Below are 14,862 nucleotides of genomic sequence, written 5' to 3'. Positions count from 1 at the left end.
TTATCTTTCTCCAATAAGTAAGGGCATAACATAGCAGTAAAGTAATGTTGGATTCTGAGTTGGTATTCCAGATTTATCACATACTAGCTTATATACTATTATTTTTGAACAAGTAATCTAACATGTCTGAACCTCAGTGTCCACATCTACAAAGAGAAAAGTGTCCACATCTACAAAAGAAACAGGATTTCTAGAAAGATTGAAGAGAAACATTTAGAGAATTCCTAACCCAGTTTCAGACACAGGAACTGAGATCCATTAGGATGATGGTGATAATTATGGCTATAGTTATTTACATTCCTCCCCCACTACAGTCTGATAATTATGGCTATAGTTATTTATATCCCACCCCCCACTACAGTGTTCTCCCAGAATTCATATGTTGAAACCTAACTCCCCATGGAAGAGTATTCAGAAATTGGGTTTTGGGGGGTAATTAGATCATGAGAGGGCAGAGATTTCATAAATGGGACTAATTCCCTTGTAAGAAAATTAATTAAAACTACAAAGATCCCTTGGCTCTTCTACCTCATGGAAATACAACAAGAAGAGTCATCTAGGGAGTGAACCCTCACCAGACCCTGAATGTACTAGCTGAGGCAGGAGGATCATGAGTTCAAAGCCAGCGCCTTAGTCTTGGATTTCCCAGCTTACAGAAGTGTGTGGAATAAGTCTATTTTCATAAGCCATCCAATTTATGTTATTTTGTTTTAGAAGCTAGAATGAACTAAGACACAACCTCCACAACTAAGTTTACTCTTCTTAGTCAAATCTTATTGGGCTACATTTTTCTCATTATATACTATCTGTGCCTGATTCAAACTCCATCTTAAAGAATGTAATTTTGACTGAGATAAGTGGCTAAAGCCCTGTTTTCTCTGAAATTACTTCAGCAGGCCCAGGTCCAGAAGCTTGGCACATATTTTCCAGAATGTCCCAAAATCCTGAGTCTTCTATATAAGCATTTATTAATAATATTACTTAAATTAATGTGGAGGCATAACATTTTATCTTTATAATCATGAGAAAGTATATTACTATTATAATGCCATTTTACTAATTAGGAAGTGCAGAATTGCTCTCTATTAAATGAGTACTATATGTACATACTGTTCTAAGGAGTTTATAATTATGTAAGTTATTTCTCTACCCACTTTAGAGCTTCATTTCAAAAACTAAAAAAAAGAACATGTAAAATATTAATTGGAGTAATATCAGTAAGATGATGGAATAGTGGCCGGGCTGAGGCAGGAGGATCATGAGGTCAAAGCCAGCCTCAACAACTTAATGTGCCCCTAACCAACCAGTGAGACCCTGTCTCTCTAAAAAAAAAAATACAAAAATGGGCTGGAGACATGGCTCAGTGGTTAAGTGCTCCTGAGTTAAATTCCAGGTAACTAACTAAATAAATAAAGATGGTGAAATAAGACCCTCCAGAACTTGCCCCTTGCGGAAACATCAATTTGAAAAACTGTCCATATACAAAAACACCTTCACACGAACTAAATAATCCATGTGATGGATTATTGTGCCTGGTATAGCAAAGAAAGAAGAGGACTAACATCCTAGGGGCTCAAGAGGCTGAGGCAGGAGGATCTCTTTATTGGCCAGCATCAGCAACTTAGTGTGACCCTGTATCAAAATAAAAAAAAATTAAAAAGGGCTGAGAATTTAGTATAGTGGTAAAGAGTCTCTGGGTACAAACACCAGCAAAAACAAAAAAGCAACCCAAAACCAAACAAATATAAAAGAAGAAATCAAAAAAAAAGAAGTATTAGGAATTTTCACATTATCCACATTACCCCTTCCTCAGCCAGGCAGCAGTGGTGAAGAGAGACACAGCCTCCATATGGAGGAAAGAGAGTGAAGTAAGTACTACAGTTTGCAAAGGACCATGGCACTCACCATGATGGCACCTACAAAAGGTGTCTATTCCTTCAAATGTATTGACATCAATATAAGGCAACAGAGATCCTAATTCATCTGGTAAACATGTTACTACCAAAGAAATAAAATTAAGCACCAATAACCAACTCTAAAGAAATGGAGACTTATGAACTGTCTGACAAATAATTTAAGACAATCATCTTTTTCATATTTTTATTGGTGCATTATAGTTGTCCATAATTGTGGTATTTGTGTTACATATTTGAACATGCATACAATATAATAATTTGACCAATATCATTCCCAAGTAGTTTCCCTTTCTCTCCTGTCATACTTCTCCCTGATCCCTTTCCTCTACTCTACTATTTTCTCTCAAATTTCTTAAGATCCCCCTACCTTTCTTTTCCTTTGTCCTCTTTAGTTCCTACACAGGAGAGAAAAAATGTGACTTTGGACTTTGTGAGTTTGACTTATTTTGCTTAGCATAATGTTCTCAAATCCCATCCATTTTCCTGCAAGGAACTAAACTTCATTCTTATGTGTGGCTGAATAAAACTTAATTGTGGGGACTGGGGTTGTGGCTCAGCAGTAGAGTGCTTGCTTAGCACGTGTGAGGCCCTGGGTTCAATCCTCAGCATCACATGAAAAAAATAAATAAAATAAAGGTATTGTGTCCAACTACAACTAAAAATTAAATATTAAAAAACCTTAATTGTGAAAAAAACCTTCAATTGTGCATATATACCACATTTCCTTTATCCAATTTATAATCCCACTAATTTATAATCCCACCAACAATTTAAAGGTGTTCTTTTTGCCAACATCCTCGCAGCATTTTTTATTATTTTTGTTCTTGATAAGTGCATTTCTAACTAGGATGAGATGAAATTTCAGTACAGTTTTAATTACTATTTCCTTAATTATGAATGGTGTTGAACATTTATTCATATAATTCTTGGCCATTTGTATTTCTTCGTTTGTTAAGTGCTTGTTTAGTTAATTTGCCCATTTATTAATGGGGCTGTTTATTTTTGGTGTTAAGTTTTTTGAGTTCTTTATATATTATGGATATTAAGCTTCTGTCATAACAGTAGCTAGCAAAGATTTTCTCCCATTCTGTAGGTTTTATCTTCATATTCTTGTTTCATTTGCTGTGCAGAAGCATTTTAATTTGATGTCATCCCATTTAATAACTCTTGGCATTATTTCCTGATCTTTAGGAGTCCCATTGAGAAAGTCATTGCCTGTCACTACAAGTTGGAGTGTTGACCCTATAATTTCTTCTAAGAGTTTGCATAGGTCTTTGATCCATTTTGAGTTGACTTTTGTGCAGGGTGAGAGATAAGTATCTATTCTATTCTACTATATATGGATAACAAATTTCCCCAATACTGTTTGTTTAAAAGGCTGTCTTTTTTAATATATATTTTTGTTACATTTGTCAAAGATCAGATTACTGTATATGTGTGGGTTTGTTGTTGTATTTTCTCTGTTCCATTTGTTTCTGTATTTCTTTTTAAGCCAATACTATGCAGTTTTTGTTGTAATACTTCTGTAGTATAATTTGAAATCAGGTGTTGTGATGCTTCCAGCATTACTTTTTTTGAGGGGGTACCAGGGATTGAGCTCAGGGGCACATTCAACCACTGAGTCACATCCCCAGCCCTATGTTTGTAGAGACAGGGTCTCATTGAGTTGCTTAGTGCCTCACTTTTGCTGAAGCTGGCTTTGAACTCGCAATCCTCTGGTCTCAGCCAGATATAAACTGAGGAAAAGAAAAAAAGAATAAAATGTGGTGAGTGGCAACATTAAAATGTATATAATTACCTAAAAGATTCATACACATCTAAGAGATTTATCTAGTGTCCAAAGAGCAGGTATTAAATTTCTTATTCTCCTTAATATTGATGGAATACCCAGACACCAATTGCACTGTCACCCCACTTCCACTCTATTTGGTTTGAGAAGACTCAGCAGGACTTGGTCACTTTCTGCCAATATATGAGAGGCAGCTACAGGGTAGAAGGAGCAGATGAGTGATTTCAGGGGACAACATGAGGACCTGTGGATAAAATGTAAAAGCAGAAAGATTTGGGCACAATATTAGGGATGATTTTCTAACAATCAGAGTGAAGGTACAGGTCAGTTTCTAGGTCTCCAGAGAACTGTCTCCTCCATTTATCTTCACTAATATAACATTACCAGCTTGAAGTGGGGCAGCCAGGGTCATTCTCTTTAGTGTATGCCTCAAGCCTGTCTGGATTCAGAATAATTCCTTCAGAGAAGACTTTGTATCTTGGACTACTCTCCAGCTACATTTTCAGATTCACAATTTCTTTCCAAGACTGGGTCTCTACTCAGTAAAATGCAAGTTGACTCCTAACAGGAAAGCTTGAGGTTAACCAGACAGGCTGGGGCCTTCACAGACTGCTCTGGAATATTTATAATGGACAATATAAGGAGGAAGTGAATGCAGGCTAAAATGTAGAGGCCACAGATAGAATTGCTACTGAGCTTCAAGGATCAGGTCTCTCCAGAGATATCCCTAGAAGCCAGTCAGCACAAAGTCAATGAGGATGAGGCCATTTGAATGATTGGACTTTGGGATAGAATAGGGCAGAGAAGACAGTTTGCCATAAAAATGACTTCCCAATTCTGTGGAATTTTTAACTCTTCTTGATTACTCAACATTACTGCCAAGCCACTATCAGGTCCTGTTCTAAATGGTTCATATATCTAGTTGTTTATAGAGGTCTTCTGATATAGGTGCTTTGATCATCATCCTTATTTTTCAGATGAAAATCAAGATACAGAGAGGCCAAGGATCTTATTCATGTAGCGGAAAAATGATGATGGATCCAAGAATCTCAGGCAGATCTGTTTGATGCTGGTGTGCCTTGTTCCTACATGCTATCGCAGTGGCCCTAAAAATGTGTGGTTTTAACCATCAGCAGAAGCATTGCCTGGAAACTTGTTTTAAATGTAAATTTTCTAGTTCAAACCTGGACCTCCTGAATCAGAAAATTCCAGAGGTAGGTAGACCCAAAAGTGTTTTATCAAGCGCTTCAAGTGCTTCTGATACCCATTCAAGTTTGAGTAGTATATTCTCTTCTCTCCTTCCCAAGAAGAGGTTCCTCCTAAACTCTGCAGAAAGGTAAAAAATGTGTACCTTTAGGGGAAAAATCCCTACTTTGGCACCCTAATAAATTTCTTATTTGGCACCCAATTATCAGTCCATAAATATTGATGCTTATCCTTTTCATCAAGAAAACAGATGATTTTAGGCATTTACTCCCTCTACTTCCTCCTTTTATACTCGAGTCATTCTGTCTTCACTCATCCAAACCTTTCTTCTTGGAAATGAAGAGAATGAGCCTCTACTCTTCTCCTATCCTATATGGACCATACTCCATCAATTATCCCTACCCTTTTGGTATCGTTATTATTTATTTTTCCTCTATGCCCACCCCTCAAATTCCAAACATATTCAAATTCTTCCCAGTGAATGGAGGGGAATGCTTCCCTCTACTTTGGGTCCTTCTCGAATTATTGTGCCTCTGATTTTATTTCAACAGATTTTAAGATTTTTTTCAACAGCAAACCCATGCTTACTTTTCATTTCCCTCTGACAAATTCATCTCCCTCACCCTAGTCCTTTGCTTATGGAAGAACCAGCCTCACTAGCTAATCATTCTTCCAGGCCCACCTAAAAATCAGTCTTCAACATCCACACACTACTAGTTGACATGTTGCCCCTGTTGAGGAACTCCTGAAATTAAGAATTGAGAATAGCGCTCACCCTCTTTGACCACCCTAGTCCCAGGAACGAGTGTACCAGCTTCCTACTCTTTATGACATTAATCTTAAAGTCTTTTTCATTGCATAGTCCTGACAATAAAACTTTCAATGCTTTCCCTGAATTTTCTGGGCCTCAGGGAAATCTTAAGTTATACCTATCTACAGACCTAGTTAAAATAATCAAATTAAGGCTCAGAAAGGCTAAGTAATTTACCCAAAGCCATGCAGTTAGAACAGTGGCAAGATTTAAGAATAGTCTCTGTTCTGACAAAAAAATAAAATAAACCCTTAATAAGATTAACTACCATTTAGTCATTTATTCTAATATAAACTATGCATTATAACAGGTATTTATATATTCCTTAAAATGTCCCAAGACAATTCATACACACCACCAGTGAAAACTACTAAAAACTTCAACATTATTTACTATCTTTGTCCATTTGTGCTGCTATAACAGAATACCACAGACTGGGTGACTTATAAAAAACATGTTTTTATTTCCCACAGTTCTATAAGTTGGGAAGTCTGAAATTAAGGCACTGACTTCTAATGTGTGTTGAGGACTTTCTTGTTATATAGAAGTGCAAGCCAGCTAGCTAACTGGAGAACACTGCATGAAGCCTCTTTTATAATCACCTTAATTCATGAGGAAGAAGCCCTTATGGCCACATCACCTCTTAAAGGTCTCATGTACTAGTAAACTTTTCATTACTAAAAATAAAAATACATGATAAAGGCTACTTATAAAAAATAGGTTCATTTAGCTCATAGTTTCTGAGGTTCAAGGGCATGTGACTGCCTCAACTTAGTTTTAAGCTCCATCATATCATAGCACACAACAGTGATATAAACAAGCAAGTGATTACATCTTGAATCAGGAATAGAGAGCTAGATGGATTCAAACTCAAGCTTTAATAAGAACCCTATTGCAAGAACTACTAAGGCGTTCCACAAGAACTATCTTCTGAGAACACATCCCCAATAAACTAAGAACTTCCTCCTAGTTCCCACCAGTCATGTAAATCAAACATGGGTGAGACTTAAGGCATGATCAATTCAGCAGAGACAAATTACTGTCCATCTGTGAACTTGTTTAATTAAATAAGTTATGTGCACCAAAATGCAACATGAGACAGGCACAAGATAAGTATATTCATTCCAAACTGAGCAATAAGAAAGGAGGAGGGACTGGGGTTGTAGCTCAGTGGTAGAGCACTCATCTGGCATGTGTGAGGCACTGGGTTTGATCCTCAGTGCCACATATAAATAAATAAATAATAAATAAATAAATAAATAAATAAATAAATGTATTGTGTCCATCTACAACTAAAAATAATATTTAAAATAAAGAAAGAACGAAAAAGTCCCAAGTGTGTCAAAACAAACAAAAAACTAAAAAGACGTTCTGATCATATTCTTTCTACCTAGTTTTCTCTTAAGGAATATGGAGTTGTGTCTTAAGAATAATGAAGCTCCTCTACTTGATTGGGTTTGCTGATCTTGTTTTTTCCACTCTAGGAGGCTAGAAACACCTCATTTGCAGGGTTTAGAAGGTGGATGTTCAAGAGTAACAAGGATGCCCACCTTTTTTTAATATTTATTTTTTAGTTATAGGTGGATACAGTGTCTTTATTTTACTTTATGTGGTGCGGAGGATCAAATCCAGTGCCTTGTGCATGCTAGGCGAACGCTCTACATCTGAGCCACAACCCCAGCCCAAGGATGCCCATCTTATGAATGGAGTTCAGAGTTTGGCAGATGGTAGATTATATAGGGCCTTATATGTTATGCAAAGGATATGGTTTTTAGTGTGAGAGTATTTATAAGATACTGTAGGACTTTGGTCAGAGAAGGGACATCATCCAACTTCCACTTTAAAAGTATTATTCTTGTTTATATGTAAATAATAAATTTTAGGGGGCAAGAATGAACAGGAGAAGATAAACTGGGAAGCTATCACAATATTACAAGCAACAGATAATATTGGTTTGGACTCATATGAAAGTAGTAGTAAATGGGTGGATTCTATATTTGCTTTGGAGGTAAGGTTAAGAGGATTTGCTAATGTAATGGGTATTAGATTCAAGGGAAAAATAGGAAAGAAGAATGACTCTTAGGTTTTAGCCTTGAGTAAGTGAATGAATTGTAATTTCCATTTATTCATATGGAAAGGCTGGAGGAGAAGCAGGTTTTTTAGGAGTGGGAAATAAAGTGTCTGGTTTTGCACATATTAATTAATCTACCTATTAGATTTTCCAGAGGGTCAGCACTCACTGATTCAGAAATTGTGTCTACTGACTGAGTAACTGAAATCAGGAAGCAGCAGTAGTCAAAGAGATAAGAACTCCCCAAAAATCAGAAATTGACTGATGTGATCCTTCTTGTACAGGGAGTTTAAAAAGTAAAAAGGAGACACTAGAATGACACGTGATAGTTAGAATCATCAAATCAGATTGTTTGGATGAGAAGCAAAGGAAGAACATCTGATACTCCTGCCATTTGATGCTGGAATCCTATCTACATGTCCCCCCAAATTAATCCAGTTTTTAAACATCTCAACTAATGAGATTAATAACGGGCTTCTGAAGCCACCTATTTGCATTACCTAAAAAACTACACTGAATTCATATGGCAGCCCCTTACTATTGTGTCACTATTAACCAAGTGTTTCCTACTGCCTACATAATATCTTCCCATTTCTCCTGTAATCTCTCCAATGTAGACTTCTGAGACATCAGTAAGATAATGTTAAGTTAGCTTATCCCCCCTGCAAAAAAAAAAAACAACCCCAAAAAACAAATGCCAAATTTTTTAACTGATATAAGGAGGCTGATTCATAGTGGGGTAGGGAGGGGAGCATGGGAGGAATAGATGAATTCTAGATAGGGTAGAGGGGTGGGAGGAGAAGGGAGGGGGCAGGGGACTAGCAATGATGGAGGAATGTGATGGACATCATTATCCAAAGTACATGTATGAAGACATGAATTGGTGTCAACATACTTTATATACAACCAGAGATATGAAAAATTGTGCTGTATATGTGTAATAAGAATTGTAATGCATTCTGCTGTCATTTATTTAAAAAAATAAATAAAAATAATTTCCTGTCTTAATTGCCATATTAGAAGGATATATCAATATCAATGCTTACCTATAATATATCCAAAGTGGAAACTCCCCTAAACCTTATCTAGTGAATTACATCAGATCTGGAATGCCATACTTTGATTTCTGTTTTAAAATTTATTTCTTTTCCTCTACTCCTCTCCTCTTCTCCTTTCTCTTTCCCCTTTTTTTACTCCATGCCCACTTTTTTTTTCGTGTTGGGGTCTTGTTGTGTTCCACAGGTTGTTCTGAACTCCTGGACTTAAGAGATCCTCTTGCCTCAGCTTCCCAAGTGCTGGAACTATGGATATGTATTTCTATGCCCAGCTCTGTAATGTAGTACCTTGAATCTCCATTGACAAATTAGGATGTGTTATAAGAGTAAAGTTTCAATTAGGGAATAAACCTGAATTTATTTACTATTAGAAATTACTACAGTCACTGGGAATATTAAGCCAACAGAAGAGAAGACCCAAGAGGCAGGTGGTATAAGAAACAAATCAATTTCTATCTTCATGGATCAGAGGAACTATTAGAAAAATGGGGAAAAATAAGACTGGTTTAGTGTTGCCTTAGGTAAAAGAATGAGGTAAAGGAATGTCTCTAAAATGTATAGAGATAAAAATGTATAAAAATTTTTAAAAAGCTACCCACATGATTTTCACTGGCAATGCAGTGGAGGAAGAGAGTGTGGGGAGACCCATCACCATGGGGAGTATGGGTAGTAGTTAAATTCCAGACTCTTCATTTAACCTTCTCTAAAAATACAAACAGTGGGGGAGGAAGTTGGGGGTACCACTTCAAAGCCTGGAAAGTATGTTAATTGATCCTGGAAAGGGTGAAAGTCCAAGCTATCCATATGGTCTTTGCTGGCATATATGAGGGTGGGGACTTTTTTTTCTGTTCTGATTGGTCACAGTACACCTAAAATCATTTAAAACTTTTCTGTCTTGCTGAGATGCTTCTTTCTGAATCCTTTGGTTGTCTGTTCTTGAGGCTTTTTTCTGTGCCTTTTGACACATTTTGATTGTCAGCTTCTGCAGAACCCAATCTGGGAATTGTGAGGCAAAAAAAAAAAAAAAAAAAAAAAAAAAGCACAAGGAACACACCACTTTGTTATTCCTTGGGTCCAAAAAATCTGATCTAGTTTCTTTCTCCAATTTTATAAAATGTCTGCTTGTACTTGTTTTATGTATAAAGTGTAGAGTTTTAAAGTTGTGATTAACAGGAGGAATAGGGAAAATTAGGTCTATTTCATCTAATCCTGTCACAAAGTTGTCCTTGGCTGCTATGACTGTTTGTGGCAGCCCAGAGATGTAAAAAATTCCTTTTGTGTTGATATTCAACCAGTTAGAAATAATTGACTTGTGTAATAATGCAAGGATGTGAAGTAAATATTACATAGGGAGTTAAACGGAAAGATTTGAAAGTTTTTTTCCTAATCTATAGATTTTGTGCTAGTATGATTTTATATGCATTTCATCCTTTTAATCAACAAGTATTTATTGAGTGCCTTATATATGGCGATCCCTGTGCTTTGTGCTGAGGATACATTGGTGAATAAGGACACATAAAAAAGTTTATGATTCTTCATGGAGTTTATGTTCTAGAGAGGGGAGACTGATAAACATTATTTATATTATCAAGTATTCTCATAAGTATTATCAAGAAAATTTCAAATATGAGTTTTGGAAAGAAGGGGCCATAGGGGCCATTTCATATTACTTTTTGTTGTTGTTTGTTTATGCTGCTGTGGAATTAACCCAGAGCCTTTTGCATTCTAGGAAAGTGCTCTTCCCCTGACCTACAAAGCCCTGAAGGGGCCATTTTAGATTGGATGATTCACAAATACCTCTCCCATGAACTGATATCTTAATGATAAGGATATAGCTCTGAGATCTGAGGAAGAAGACTGCCGACAAACAAAATAGCTATTGTCAAATGAAACAAATTAGTTGGGCCAATTGAACAAAAGAAAACCAGTGTCATAGTGGAATAATGGATAAAGAATTGAGAGATCATGTTGGACCTTCATAAGGAATTCTTATTTTATTCTGGGTGAAATGGGAGGCATGTGTAGGTTTTTAAGAAAGGAAAATGATTATACATATGCAACAGATTTGAACAATGTCACTCAGCAGGGTATAAGTGGGAAGAAGTTTTGCTTTTCCTCAGTACCATTTTGGGCTATGTCAAATGCTACTCTCTGCTGAGTAGCAAATCTCTTAAAGTCGTCTTGGGCAGATGGCATAACTATATTGTCACATTTCTTATTAAAAGTTGACCTAATCTACATTTTAGGGAAAATAAGACAGACCCAGATAAACAAGTGTCCTATGTTTTCTCTCACATGTCGAAACTAAAGGGGAAAAGAGAGTGGATGAAGAGATATCATGAAACAGAAGGCAGACCATTGACTAGAAGAAAGGGAATATGAAGAGGGAGGAGGGAAAGACAGGGGAGGTATTGGGGAGTGACACTGATCAAATTATATGCATATAGAAATATGCCACATTGAAACCTACTATTTTGTATAATTAATATGCTCCCTTTTGCATCACAGGCCAGGTTTGTAGCTTGAAAGGCCAAAATTATGTCAATAATTTGGAATGCTACTTCCCTCCTCCTCCTTCTCCAGTATTTTGGAATTGATGTGTGTGTGTGTGTGTGTGTGTGTGTAGGGAAGTGTCAAGTTCTGGAGACACTATCTATCTCTGCTTCACTTTTTAAGACCTAAATACTTTGGTTTTAGGAGAATGGAGGGGAACAGGGAAGTAAGAACAAACATCTCTTAACTGCTCCCACTTGTGATCCTCTCTGTTGGGTGTCTAGTCTTCTCAGGATAACATTAGCTAGATACAGATGCCCTTTCCATTTATAGGTTCCACCTTTTAGAAGAACCTAAACTAACCGTTCTTATTAGTTTCCTGATGTGGGAGATTCAGCTCCAGCTTATCCTCTTCTAACCTGACTCAAGCTGCTAGTCCCACCTGTGAACCCTAAAGCCTTTTTCCAATTGGTAACATTGGCTCACCTCAGGCCAGGCTCCCCTTTGTGAGGTGGAGTGAAAAATGATCCCATGATGCTGCAGCACCACCAAGAAGCTCTTTTTGATGTACATAATCAGAAGGATCAATTCCCTCTGATGTGTATGTCCCATGAAAACAGACTCCCTGCTTACTATCATTCTGCCTAGTTTTCTCTTAAGGCTTATAGAGTTGTCTCTTATTATCCTGACGCTTCTCTCCTCAAGGAGAAGGGCTTTGCTGATCTTTTTTTTTTCCACTCTAGGAGACTGGAAACACCTTAATTGTAGGGCTAGGTTCTGAATTGACAAGTCTATTTCATTTACCAGAAAACATGGGAGGTCTATTCTATGAAGTTTAGGAGGCTAGGTAGTTGTGGCAAGGGGAAACTATCTTTTTTTCAAGATGGATCAGGGAAGTTTCAGTGGCTTGCTTGTCAAGCCCAAGCTGCTAAGATATTCTGTCATTCTGACTGGTGAGTCCGGGGTCTGATTTATAGGGCAGGGTTCTGTCAGGTTTATTACTCTCATGAGTCATCCAAACACATCTAAGAAGCTAGGAGTTATAAAGGTTTTCCCTGCCTGCAGATCAGCAGGCCTATTAGAACTTGTCATTGGGGAAGTCAACTCACGTTTTCTGAATATATATTGATTACATACTGCACTGTGACTATTTTATGTTTCTATTGTATCTGCTTTTTACAACTCTATTATGTAGTTATTATTGTCCAAGTATTACAGAGGAGGAAACTGAGGCCATGGTGACATGAGGTAAATTGCCAAAGGTCATGGAGTTAGGAAATAGAATACTCATTTGATACCAGGTGTATCAGATTTCAAATCTGTACTCTATTTGGAGCAGGATTCTTTTGGTTATAAGCAATAAAAAAACCAACTCGGTATATGTTGGGCAAAAATGAACTAAATAAAAAAGGTATTATTGGCTTTCTTTGAGGAAGAAATTGCCAAAATAATCTTGAAGGTACTTCAACTTAAGGAATTCAAGTAAAAGTTGCAAGAATCATGACTTCTGTGCCTAGAACCAGGAACTCTGTTTTTGTTTTTTCTCTGATTTCTCTTTTTTTCTTTTCTTATCTATACAAATTCCTATTATGCTTTCTTACTTCAAACCGACTTTGTCCACATGGCAAGAGCTTTAGTTTAGCAACATCAATGAAAAAAAGCTTTTTCCTAGAATCTATGTATCTCAGAGAAGGACTCTGGCCTTGTTTGGAATGGATCAATCACTATTGCCTGAAAAAAATGCCATATTTAATATGGCAAGCCCACCAAGGCTAAAAAGAACCTGTTACTAGAAGAAGGGGAATAAGAAAGTATTTAAACAAGTAACATGGCCATTGACTAACTACTATATATGCTTTCCTCACTAAACTGGGAACTGGTGCAGAGTTTGGCAAACTTTTTTGTCAGGGGCTAGACAGATATTCAAGCTTTGTGGGCCCCATTCCGTCTTTTACTTCTTCCTCATATTCTTTTTTGTACAACCCATTAAACATCTAAAAACCATTTTTAGCTCATGAGCCATACCACAAAAGGCCTCTGGCTGGACACAACACAGCTGACCATAGGGATTCAAGCCTGGGTCATTCTGAAACCAAGCATCTTAGGATTCACTTAACTGCATACTGGGAGTTTAAACTTTCATCTAACTTCATTCACAGGAGTGGGGTAGACAATTTAGTGAGCAAAGCAAAAAGGAAATAATACTGGAGTCCCTAATTAGTGTGAAGTGTGATGCTACAAGTTTTATACACTTTGATCTTATTAATTTCTCACAATGACTTTGAGAATTAGATGTGGTTATTATTCCAGTGTGAAAGATGAAAAAACAGATGAGAGAGGAAGTGACAAGCCCAAGCCTACCCAGTCAGAAAGTGTAATAGTCAGGGTTCAAACAAGTCTCTCTGAGGTCTTTCTTTACCAAAGACCTTTACATTATATTACATTACAAACCAAAGTTCTTTACATTAATTTTAGCATATCATCTGTAGAGTCTGGATGTGGGATGAGGGGGTTCAGTCCAACAGGCACAACATCACCACCAACAGCTGATACCTAAGGTCACAAAAGAAAGGTAGCCATAATTATCTTTTGGGCGTCACATCAGTTTCAATGAAGTCACCTGATATTTTTATAGTTTCTTATATTACACTGACTTTTAATAACTAGCATGGGAATACCATTTTACTAAGCTATATTAGCTAAAGGAGATATCATGCTATTTTACTATATACCAAATGGTGTTTGCTTCAATGTTATTAGTATTTTATTACTTTAAGTTCATATAGTTGTGTCCCACATTGAATTGAAGGTAGGGAGAATTTACCCAAAGTAGATTTTGACATGACAGAATATAATTTTGGTGAAGGTACACAGCCAGGGAGATCTCTATTTTCCTGTTCTTCCATTCAATAGAGAACTTGAACCAGATGGCAGATTGATATTGTGTTTCCAGGGGTGTCTTCATCTTTTGACAATGATAAATTTGTAGGCTTTGAAGTATGTCCTTCTAAAAATAAACTAGCACATATCCTCTCAAGTCATCTGACATTGAGTTTTCTGTTTTATCTTCTAAGGTCTGGCAGAGGTCACAGAGTAATAAAATGAAGGAACCATTTATTTACTGTGCATCTATTATGTACTAGCTGCTTTCCTAAAACAACTCTGTGAATTCATTTTAATTTCGTTGATTGTTAAGTGTCTTCTAAGCCATTCATTACTCTGGCTTATGAGAAATCAGACTTAGAAAGGAAGTAACCTTCCTCAAAATTACAGTTTGGCCAAAACCATGGAGGTATTGACTCAAGTCAGTGGAACACACGAATTCTGTTCTTTTTTCAATAATATTGGCATGAATCAGTCTGTGGTTCCTAAAACTCCTGGATTAGAGCAGATAATAGGGGTATATACACATGAAGTTTCAACATTGTCATTTTGGCCTCTTTGGGGTTTCTAGAGTTCTTCATTATAGGGATTTGGATTATACTGAATCATGAGATATATTTCCATGTGAAACATGCTTT

Source organism: Callospermophilus lateralis, chromosome X (assembly GCF_048772815.1).
Source record: "Callospermophilus lateralis isolate mCalLat2 chromosome X, mCalLat2.hap1, whole genome shotgun sequence".
Classification (NCBI taxonomy): Eukaryota; Metazoa; Chordata; class Mammalia; order Rodentia; family Sciuridae; genus Callospermophilus; species Callospermophilus lateralis.
Note: the sequence above shows the minus strand (reverse complement) of the source record.